Raw genomic sequence first — 12,392 nt, forward strand, 5'->3', positions numbered from 1 at the left:
GCTGTGTGAATTTGGAAGTTGCAGCCACTCTCTATGCCTTAGCTTCTCATTTGTTATGTATGGATAATATTTTCTACTAAAAAGGTTGTTTTAAGGACTAAATGAGATGATACGAATGCATGACACTGTAAACTCTTAATGAATGTTAGTAAATACTATTATAGATAAATTCCAGAATAGAATTAGAATGCACAAAATTCCAATTTTTGAATTGGAATTAATTTTTTAGCCATCCAAGTCACTTTATACTGTGAGGTTCTCTTACAGCATTTAATAAAAGAAAAATTAAATTTACATTAAAAGTACTCTCAAAGGCTAAAAATTAATATTAGATTCTTTGCTAGAAGAACAATTTATAATCCCAAATATGCAAATGTTGTGTAAGCTAATACAATAAAAACCAAAACACAGCAGTATATGCTAAAAGAATTCCTTTATTGTATATACCTATGGCTATATTCTCAGGCAGAGAAGATAAACAGACACACACACACAAATCGTTACAATGAGTGTTTATAGTCTGAAATTAAGAAGCTAAATCAAAATGTATGCTGATGTCATTTTTTGGAATCACAATTACCAAGATATAGACTCAGTGGGAATGGAAGAGCCTTTACATTTTTCTGCCGCTATTTCTAAGAGGTGGCAAATAGGAGAAATCAATGTTTTCTAGACACTGAAAAAGCTCAAATGTATGCTAGTCACATGTATGAGAATGATAAAAGACACACTGAATTTTTAGAATGAAGGGGACCTGAGAAAGCATTGACGTGACCTCCAACAGGTGAAAAGCTCTCTTCTTAACTGAGTTCTAAAATGAGGGCAGAATTCTAACAGGATGGCACAAAAAACCACGAAAATTCTCCTACCCTGCCTCCATTTCTAGCAGTTACAAAACAAAAACAAAACAGAACAGAACTGCAATAGGCTCTGTTGACCACTTTAATTTTCTAGGAGATTCGATGGTAGAAACAACTGTACTGTAGGGTACATACACACACGTGTGCTGACAGCTTCATGGGTATATACACACACGTGTGCTGACAGCCTCATGGGTATATACACACACGTGTGCTGACAGCCTCATGGGTATATACACACACGTGTGCTGACAGCTTCATGGGTATACACACACGTGTGCTGACAGCTTCATGGGTATATACACACACGTGTGCTGACAGCTTCATGGGTATATACACACACGTGTGCTGACAGCTTCATGGGTATATACACACACGTGTGCTGACAGTTTCATGGGTATATACACACGTGTGCTGACAGCTTCAGGGTATATACACACACGTGTGCTGACAGCTTCATGGGTATATACATACATCAAAACTTACCAATTTGTACATTTTAAGTATGTGCAGTTTGTTGTATGTGTTATACCTCAATAAAGCTGTTTAAAAAATCTAAATGAGGGGGGCTGGCCCCGTGGCCGAGTGGTTAAGTTCGCGCGCTCCACTGCAGGCGGCCCAGTGTTTCGTTGGGTCGAATCCTGGGCGCGGACATGGCACTGCTCATCAAACCACACTGAGGCAGCGTCCTACATGCCACAACTAGAAGGACCCACAACGAAGAATATACAACTATGTACCGGGGTGCTTTGGGGAGAAAAAGGAAAAAAATCTTTAAAAAAAACCTAAATAAATATTGACTATACAAAACAACAACAGCTATGCCTGTAAGGTTTGACATAAATTAAAATACATGACAACAGCAGCAGTGTATAAGCTGGGGGAGGGGAGGTAAGCAGAAGGTTAATGATCCTAAGTGTTCTAAGGTCTTTACACTGCCTAGAAGAGGTAAAAGTACTTTTAATATTTTGATAAGTCAAGGTTGCACCTTGTTCCGTCTCGGATAAGCGAGCAAAGAATGCTAAAATGGTGTATTAAAGGTTAAGGCTAGAATGTGGGTTCTCAGAGTGGGGTCTGGACAAAAGGCTATGTAACTAAGAGCACATAACAATTTGGTGAACTCCATGGAGGATTTACAAAGGCGGAAATCATGCTCAAGTACTAAAATTCTTTAAATGGAAGACCAATATGAGCAAATAAAGGGAAACATTGGTCGTATCTATGAGATCAAGGAGAATATTTTATTCACCAAATCACAAAAATCTGAACTAATATTGAGATATCTTAATGTAAACATACTTAATAAGACACTCATCTGTCTGGTTTAGGAGTTAGTACTTCTGGAAGCAGAAGACCAGCGGACCTATCAGCTGTAAGCCCTTGTTCAGCCTGACGGATTACAATGAGAAAGCAGTCTTCGAGGCGTTATAAAAATGCTGGGTTCTATTACCTGGGCAAGGGGATACTGAGATGAAATTGGGACTACAGATTGACGGGCCAGAGAGGCTGCACAAGCAAGCAGAAGTCTTTAAGATAAACAGAGGCACGTGGTACAGGGCAAAGGCCACAAAGCCTTAGGCTTAGCCTGCTTACAAGAAGATCAGCCCAGAGAGAGAACAAAAGGGAAGGAACTTCAGCTTCCTAATTAAAAACAGATGCAGTCCCCAGCACACGACACACTGCAGCCCGGCATATTCTAAAATGAACTTCTGCAGAAATGTATAAATGAGAACGTTTTTAATAAAAATGATTAAAATTAGGTTAAACAGTTCTAAGGGCCAATGCTACAATGTTGTGGTTTGGAATATGGAAAACGTCTTTGTAAAAGTTCCTATTCCACCCAAATATCCATCAATAGACTGGTTAAACAAAGTAACGTACATCCATACAATGAAGTACCAGGCTGGTATATCAAGGAATGAAAAAGAGCTTTCTATGCTACTGAGGAGCCATCTCCAAGATACACTGTTAAGTGAAAAAAGTCAGGGGCAGAAGAGTGTGTATAGGTATGATATTTTGTATAAAAAATATGGAGAAGAAACTTGGAAAAGGAGTATGAAGATACATATATACACACACACAGATACCTATGTATATACATACACACATATATAGTGTGTGTATCTGTGTGTGGGCAAGTATGTATCTTTGCCTGCCTCCTCCCTCCAAAAAACACCAATGGGAGAAACTGCAAGGAGAGGTCAGAGAGGGAATTTAGATTTCCCTGACTAGACCTTTGGTTTTCTAGTTTTGACTTTGGAACCATGGAAATGTTTAATAATAAGACAAAGTTAGATTTAAAAAAATTTTAATACTGGCATTGCTATTTTAAAAATAAACACACACCCATATTACAGATAAAAACATATGAGTGGTTATACTAGTACCATTAAGAATCAAGATTTTCAGCATAAGAGAAAAAAGATACAAATATAAAATTGAGGAAATTAAGTAAAAACCCTGTACTATTTCATTTGAATTGGAAAATACTAGCAAAAACTCAAGATGTGTTTTTCTTTTTCAAAAATACATATTTCTAAGCTCTTTCCATGGACAGCTTCATTGGCCAATTCTACCAAATATTTAAGGAAGAAATAATTCCATTTTCATACAAACTTTTCCTGAAAATTGAAGAGAAAGGATTACTTCTCAACTCACTCTGTGAGGCCAGCTTTACCTTTATATCAAAAGCAGACAGAGACATTATAAGAAAAGAAAATTACAGACCAATGTACCCAATAAACAAAATTAGAGAACTTTTGCTAGTGCACTTCAAGACTTACCATAAACCTAGAGGAATCTAGGCTGTGCCACTGGCATGAAGACAGACAGACCAATGGACGAGAACAGAGTCCAGAAACACACCAACATCTGCCCGGAAAAGTGATCTTTGACAAAGGCACTAAAGTAAAATCGAACTATTAAAACACACACCTGCCCATAGGGATGCAGAAAACTCGAAAGAAAAAGGACAGGAAAATATACCATGCAAAACTAATCAAAAGAAATCTTGCATAGCTATATTAATAGAAATAAGTAGACATTAAGGCAAAAAGCATTACTGGAGATCAAGAGATCATAATAATAAAAAGTTCAATTCCCCAGGCAGACAGAACAATTCTAAATTGGTAAGCATCAAATAAAGCCTAAAAATATATAAAGTAAAAAATGATAGAACTACAAGACAAATCTAGAATCATGGTGGGAGATTATTAACACACCTCTTTTGGTAACTGATAAAACAAAAACAATAAAATATAGAAAATTTGAACAACATAACTACAAAACTTGACTGAATTGACACATATAGGATACATACCCCAAAGCTGCAGAATACACATTCTTTGCAGGTATATATACCACATAAAAAACAAACTTAAGGGCTAGCCCCAGGGACCTAGTGGTTAAGTTTGGGGCCGTCCATTTCGGCAGCCTGGGTTTGGTTCCCAGGCACGGACCTACACCACTCGACTGTCAGTGGCCGTGCTGTCATGGCAACTCACACACAAAAAGAGGAAGATTGCCAACACGTGTTAGCTCAGGGTGAATCTTCCTTGGCAAAAAAAAAACCCTTAAGATGAGTCACAAAAATAGTCTCAACAAGGTTCAAATGATTCAACTCATAAAGAAACTTCTATATACCGATGGATCAAAGATGAAATCACAAAGGGAAACTGGAAAATATTTTAAACTGAATGATAATGAAAATACATATCAGAACTTACAGCATGCAGCCAAAGTGATACTTAGAATGAATTTACATTAAAATAGATATGTAGGGGGAAAAAGCTGAAAAACAAAGAGCTAAGCATTAATCCTAAAAAATTATCAAAAGAACAAATTAAAAACAAAGAAAAAAGAAGTGAATGAGAAAGATAAAAGCAGAAATCAATGAAGTGGAAAACAAATATACAACAGAAAAGATCAAAAAAGCCAAAATGTGGTTCTTCGCAGAGGCTAATAAAATTGATAAACCCCTGGAGAGACTAATCAAGAAATAAAAGAGATGGGCCAGACCCCATGGCATAGTCATTAAGTTCAGCACGCTCCACTTTAGTGGCCCAGTTCATGGGTTCAGATCCTGGGCACGGACCTACATCACTGCTGTGGTGGTGACCCACATATAAAGTGGAGAAAGACTGGCACATATGTTAGCACAGGGCTAATCTTCCACAAGCGAAAAAAAAAGAGGAAGATTGGCAAAAGATATTAGCTCAAGGGTAATCTTCCTCAGCAAAAAAGAGAGAGAGAGAGAGAAAAAATAAATTAATTTCAGGAATGTAGCACAAGTCTTCAACACAGATAATAAGAGAATATTATGAAATACCTAACGATAATAAATTTGGAGATTTAAATAAAATTGAAAAATCCCCATGAAAACACAACTTACCAAACTGACACTAGAATAAATAGAAAACATAAATTGTTCTAAAGTTATTAAGGAAATTGAATCTGTTATGCAAAGCCTTCCCACAAAGAAAACTCCAACCCTAGAAAGCTTTGCCAGCAAGTTCTACCAAACATCTAAGGAGCCAGTAATGCTGCTTACACAACCATTCCAGAGAATACAAGAGGGAACATTTCCCAACTAATTTTATGAAGTCAAAATCATCTTTCAGCCAAATCTGACAAGGAAATTAAGTGAAAAGATAAGTATATATTAGTCTCACTCAAGAAGATAGATGTAAAACTTGAAAACATTAAACTGAATTTAGCGCTATGTACAAACGATGATACATCACAATCAAGCTGGATTTAGTCTGGCACTTCAGTTTAATGTTTGAAAGTCAATCAATATAATTCATGACATTAACAGAGTAAAGGAAAAAAATTCTACTACCTACCTCTCAAAAGCAGCAGAAAAACGTTTGATAAAATTCAACATCCACTCACACTTAAAAAATTTTGGCAAACTAGGAATAGAAGGGAACTTCCTTAATCTGATAAAGGATACCTAAATAAACAAATACCAAACAACTTGAGAGTAAAACAAGAAAAGCTGACCTGCTGAGATCAAGAAATAAAGATGCCTGTGATCACTTCTATTAACAATGTACTGGAGTTCTTTGTCAATGTAATAAGATAAGAAAAAGAAATAAAGAGTATACATACACTGGAAAAGAAGAAATAAAAATGTCTTTATTTGCAGACAATCTTATTGAGTTCACAGAATACCCAAAGGGAATCTACAACAGGATTTCCACTTCCAAGCAGGACGTAGAAGGTAGCAGAAATCTATTGTTCCTGCTGTGACAACTAGGAAAAACTGGATTTTTTTTTTAAATCACCTCTTTTAAAGATACCAGAGACCACGAAACCAATGAAGACTAAATGAAATTCCAGAAAGGAAAGGACCGTTCCTAAATGAGCAAAGATCACTCAGTGGCCATTTTCTTTCCTATAGGTTTCCTATGTAATTCCTCTTAGAAATTACAACTGTGATTTGTGCAGATTTAGGGCTCAGGATTACACCTGAATAGGCAAAGAGAAAGAGAACTCAGTGAAGCTTTTCATGGTCACCTGGGCTGGAATGGTGGATTGAAAGGACCCTGAAACACACAGCAAGTTTTCCCCAGAGGACACTTACTGAGTGCAGGGGTGGCACAGGAAGCTGGGGGCTGGCCCAGAAAGACACAGTGCATCTCCTCTGGCCTTGTGGTGCTTAGGAGACAATGTCTATTTGTGGGAAGGGCCCACATCAGCATCAAACTACAACCAAGACATTTGTCAGATTTTGAAGCTGCATAGGCAAGGAAGTGCCTAGATGTTAAAAAACACCAGGAATTTTTAAGACAAACTGGAAATGTATTTGTGACATATATCACAAATTATTAATATTCAGAATACATAAAGAACAATAACAAAAGGACCACCAAAAAGATAAATGGGCTAAAGATATCAATTTATGAAAGAAACAGAGATGGCCAATAAACATGTGAAAACATGCTCAGTTGTAATCAAGAAGTTACAAATTAAAACTACCAGACAACATTTCGCCCATCCTATTCAGCAAAATAATACCTAAAATATTTTTTAAATCCAATAATATCAATCCCTATGAAGGGAAAATATTCCTATTAGGTCCAATGGAGGTGCACATTCAATGTTAATAAGACTACACACTAGCTTAGCTGGTGCCTAATTTGCCAGCAGGAAGTCAAGGAATTTTCTTCAATCCCCAAAGGATTTGGCAGAAAGGCTATGAGATAGACCCAAAAAGAAAGGAACTAGTTTAATAGGAAAAATCTGTTTTCTATCTGTGGCCTAAGGATCAGTATGAAAAGGGACAGCAAGAGGCACTGCTAGAGAAAATATAATGTTTTTAACTTTCTCAACCTGGTGAATTAGTGGGCATAATGGGAAAACAGTGTGCTAACAGCAAATACACATAAACTAGAAGTAAAATAAATTCAGCTAGAGAAGGACTCCACACATTCTTAAATGCTAAGTTAACGGAGTCTGGATTTTATCCAATACTATGTGATAAGCAGCCACTGAGCAGCAGAGCCACTGGCAGTGGTAGAGAACAAGGGAGACTAGCGAGAAAGCTACTGCAATAGTCCTGGCAGAAATAACAGGAGCAGGTTTACAAACTTCAACATTACAACCTTTAGGTTACCTTAAAATTCTACTTATGGATAGAAAAAGATTAAATAATACTTGAAGACTATTAGGGGCACAGATATTTGCTTAATTCTCAAACAACACCATAGCAGCAGGTATGCTACATAATGAGGTAGCTTTTAATTATTAAGAAGCAAAAACCTTACAATTACATTGATCAATAATATCAGACATAAAGGTGACTTTTTTACAAGCTTTGGTCAAAAGTGACTTTAAGATAATTACAATGTGACATTTTGACAATATAACAAAGAATGACTTAGGGGTATAATAAATGGGTTTTTTTTAAATTAACTGGATGGATCAAATGTTAAAACGGATGTCAAAGGAATCATAAATTTCAGAAGGTTAACAGCTCGCAGATTGGAAAATTAGCAGGTACGTTTGCTTCAATGGTCATTTGCTTTTCCTTGATGGGTTCTGCCTGCCCGCCCACCTCACTAATGCCCAGCAGGATTCCCCGTGGGGAAACCGCACTATACTCCTGTGCCAGCAACGACCCCCGTCCACCGCTGTGATTATCCACGGCAGACAGTACAAAGGGGCAAACGATTTCAACAGGAAGGTCTTACTCTTCTTCTGGTTCCAGGACAAGGACCACTACTGCCTAAGTACCTTTTTCCATTCCCAAAGCATGCCCTCTCCCTAGTGAGGAAAAAAAATCCAAAAATAAAACAAAAACACATAACAAAATAAAATCCTAAACAGAAAAATTACAAACAAAGCGTAGAAGCCTACTCAAGGCTCAGGCTAAACCTGTTCATACAAGGTCTGTTTTATGTGCATGAATTCTTCACTGTATATTTTCTTATTCTTTTTTTTTAACTTCTTTTACTGAAATATATTTGACATAACACTGTGTAAGTTTAAGGTGTAAAATGTTGATTTGATACATTATATATTGCAATATGATTGTCATTACAGCATTAGCTAGCACCTCTATCACTTCACATAATTATCATTTCTTTCTGTGGTGGGAATAATGAAGAGCTAACCTCTTAGCATGTTTGATTTTTTAATAAAATATTCTTGTCTATAATTAGTTTCTTATTCTTAATGCCTCACTTATGTATAGCTCTTATACAAGCCTCTCAATTTCCAATGTGGAAGGTTCAAGCTGCACTGAAGGCAGACAGGTAAGAGTAACTCTGGTATTTGGGACAGTGTGCTGCCTAATTCAAGGCCAATTACAAATTACTTTCCTAAAAATGCGAGACAGAGTCTGAATGTTTGCACTGACCAGCAAATAATGTACATCTCTTGCTGAGTGCCATACAGCCTACAGCCACTGGAGGGCAGCAGAGAACCTGGTCCCACCCGGGGCAGATTGACAGGGCTTTCTACACCTAAGGCAGCATGACCACCGGAGTGATAAATTCTACTCCCAAACTCCCCGAAAGAGGAAGCTGTAGGAGACGAGATGAAGTGAGATCATGACCCACGGCTGAAGCAAAGGCAAGTTTTAACTGTGTGTGTGTGTGTAAAAATTTTGGGAAACAAAGACAATTACAAAGAACCACTTGTAATCCAACCATCACTGGGGAAAACCACTATTAACATTTGCTTCATTTTGCTGACTTTGAATAAAAATTGCTTAACTAGCAGTGACATGTTTCAACTGAGAAAAAATAAACTCTGAGGTAAGTTAAAGAGTAAAGCACCAGCATCAATACTTGCAGAATGGGTATCAGCAGCTTGGAAGAAAATCCTAGAAAGAGAAGAGTAATACTCTTTAATCAAGAGCATTACCAACACTCTCGATAGCACAGAAGTCAATATTGCGTGGAAAAGCACAAAAATTGGAAGGTGATGCCCAAGAGTGAGATTCTGAATGTGAAACTGTTTCAGGATTACTTGAACAAATTTATCTTCCTTTTTAGGTACACACATTAATGATAGGACCAAAAAACTATAACTAAGTCTAAAACAGTTCTTAAGACAGATATAATAATTCTAAGTGATAATAAAGCAGCGTGGTGTTCAATTTTTCTCAGTCTTTTCAATTACAGATAACAACGTGCCTCATAATCAATGACAAGTTAGATCTGATGAAATATTGCAGAAAATACTTCACTGTATTGTTGGGAGATAATGAAATAACCTATTTAAAGTACTTAACGTAGCACCTACGAAACTAACGGTTCACAAACGCTGGTCACTTTTCACTATTTATTACTCACTTATCCCTTCATCTCTTCAACAACTGTGACTGAACACCCACTGTGTGCTGGGCACCATCCCAGCGCTGGGGACAGAGGGGTAAAAAGACAAGGTCCCTGCTCTGCTAGAGTTACATTTTATCACTATTATTACCATTAATATTACTACGACTGCTGCTACTACTTTTAATTGTTTCCACAGGCTAGAATCTTAAATGAAGTTCTTTAATTCTTTATAATACATGTACGGAAAAGATGGATTCCCTAACTACAGTATAAGAGAAACCCTCTATAATAAGTCAACAATAAATATATCTTTGCCACAGATGTAGAGATTATTCCTTTCCTGGGCCATCCAGATGGGACAAGCTGAAAGGGCCATTGTCAGATCCGTGACAACTATGACACCCGGCAGCCCGGTCCCCTGCAGGATGAGCGAGGATACCTGCCCTGTGCCATCACGGGACATAAAGGCACTCTGGGCAGTGGGAAGAGGCTGTTCCGCAACGTCCCGTCTCTTTTATTGCCCTGACTTCCTTTCCCTTTTTTCCTTCCTTCTACTTCTTTCCTTCTACTTTGTTCCCTACACGAAACACAACAAATGGAGAATTTAGGGGCATAGGAAGTGAACTAAATTTTACCACTAGGTGAGGGTTATTCAAGCTACAAGCTTTACACTAGGATTTCAGAAAATACTCCTAAATTTAAATAGTTGGAAGCTTCCTGATGACACTCCAGTGTCAGTTTGACTTCAAAATTCCCCCTACGGTTCCGAACTTTCTAGGGGGCGGGAGGATAGAAGCTGCTCCCTCCAGCTCATACACAGCTGAGTGGGTGAAATCAGCCTGTTATATCCACTCTTGCCTTCTCCAGTTTCAAGTTCTCAGCCTATTTATCTGAACCCTTCAACAAAGAAAGTCCTAGGAAGGGCATAGCAAGAAGTGAGGTAAAGACAGAGCAGAAAGCGCTCCACAGGATGCTGCTGGGTGGAAGAGAGGGAGACAGAAGGAAGCGCAGGCAGCAAACCAAAGAAGGGCCTCCTATAATTATGTATTGAGATGGGTTTTCCCGACCAACTAGTAAACTGGCGTGGAAGACAACTCCCAAAGAAGAATTCCCAGCACGTTCTAAGAAATGAGTACATGCACTGCCTCGCACAGGGACTACGCTGAGAATACTCACTTGGAACGTTTTACGAAAATTAGCGCCATTACATTTTGTATTGTTATATAATTATGTTGTTTGCCTCTTGACTTTATGGTCTCACCTCATCCTCACTTCTTAAACAGGGCTGACAAAGGAAAAACACTGTAACACAGCATTGGCAGAAATTCCCAAATGCAAGACAATATACAAGATTTGTGGCTAAGATACACAGATTTCACAACTAAATTAAGACGTCACACCTCAATTTGAGCTTGCAATACATTATGAAGCGATAAATAGTCACTAAAGATTTAAAAACTTCAATGCAAGCAAAGGTTGGTTCATACATTTTGCCAGATTAATTTCTTCCAAGAACCTACCTTGGGTTTCATCAAGTCTTTCAGCATTTACGGATGGGATAAGCTGGTTTTCCTCATTTTAGTTACTGACAGGATTGACTCTATTTCCTAATATTGAGCCATCTTTATACTACTGGCATAAATCCTACTTGGTAATGGGAGAGTATTTATAAAAGGTACATCTACTTTCCATAACACCTGGTGGTAAGGCAGAGACATTAATGTCCAGGAGATGGCAACCTATGAAAGAAGGCAGTTTCATGACCAAGAAAATGGCCTCAATTGACATACCTGCTCCTGGGAGGTTTTCACTGAAAAACTGAGACAGCCACAGAGAGAACTGTGGGTCAGTTTCCAAAAGCCATCAAGTGGCTCTAAGTATTCCTCAAAATGCCATTAAAAGTGTATTCAAGAAAATTCTTTTTAAATTCAATAATATGTTGAGGGTCATCTATCACAGTGAAAATAAACAGAAATTACAATTACCAATATCACAGTAAACCTGTACAGTGCAGATTAAGCCTCTCCCCCACACATTTTCTCAAAAACCCTAAAGCAATAAGGCCCTCCTCCTTGCCTTTTCTTAACCAAAGACAAATTACAGGTTCAGTGGCTTTTTAAAGATTTTATTTTTTTTCCTTTTTCTCCCCAAATCCCCTCGGTACATAGTTGCATACTCTTCGTTGTGGGTCCTTCTAGTTGTGGTGTGTGGGACGATGCCTCAGCGTGGTTTGATGAGCAGTGCCGTGTCTGTGCCCAGGATTCGAGCCAACGAAACACTGGGCCGCCTGCAGCGGAGCGCGCGAACTTAACCACTCGGCCACGGGGCCAGCCCCTTCAGTGGCTTTTTATACCAACTTTCTATTTTGGAAATTTTCAAACTTACAGAAAAGATGGAAAAGTAATATAATGAGCACCTGTACACCCTCACCGAGATTTAACATTTCACCATATTTGGTTACCACATTTCCCTTTCTCGCTGTACACACACACTTTTTATGGTGCGTGCTCAATCAAGTTCAATGATTTTTTTGTGTTTAACTTGCCCGACTGTCCCTGACTCAGCAAGTACAGGGTTTCTGGTACTAGAACAAAGGATTCTGCCTTAGTAGAGGGCTAGGCCACACAGTACAGGATTAATAATAATAGAACCAATAATATCACATATAAGGAATTGCATTTTTGTTTATACACTGACCCATTAAAGATAATTTAAAGATTATATAATTCATTACAGACATGTA

The 12,392-nt window shown here is 37.9% G+C and overlaps 1 protein-coding gene across 3 annotated transcripts in view; it reads right to left on the minus strand.

Annotated features, from left to right (window-relative positions):
- ERP44 (endoplasmic reticulum protein 44) overlaps positions 1–12,392 on the minus strand; it is a 75,832-nt gene that overhangs the window by 22,308 nt on the left and 41,132 nt on the right. The window lies entirely within an intron of this gene.

The sequence above is a fragment of the Equus quagga genome, chromosome 1, assembly GCF_021613505.1.
Source record: "Equus quagga isolate Etosha38 chromosome 1, UCLA_HA_Equagga_1.0, whole genome shotgun sequence".
NCBI classification, from domain to species: Eukaryota; Metazoa; Chordata; class Mammalia; order Perissodactyla; family Equidae; genus Equus; species Equus quagga.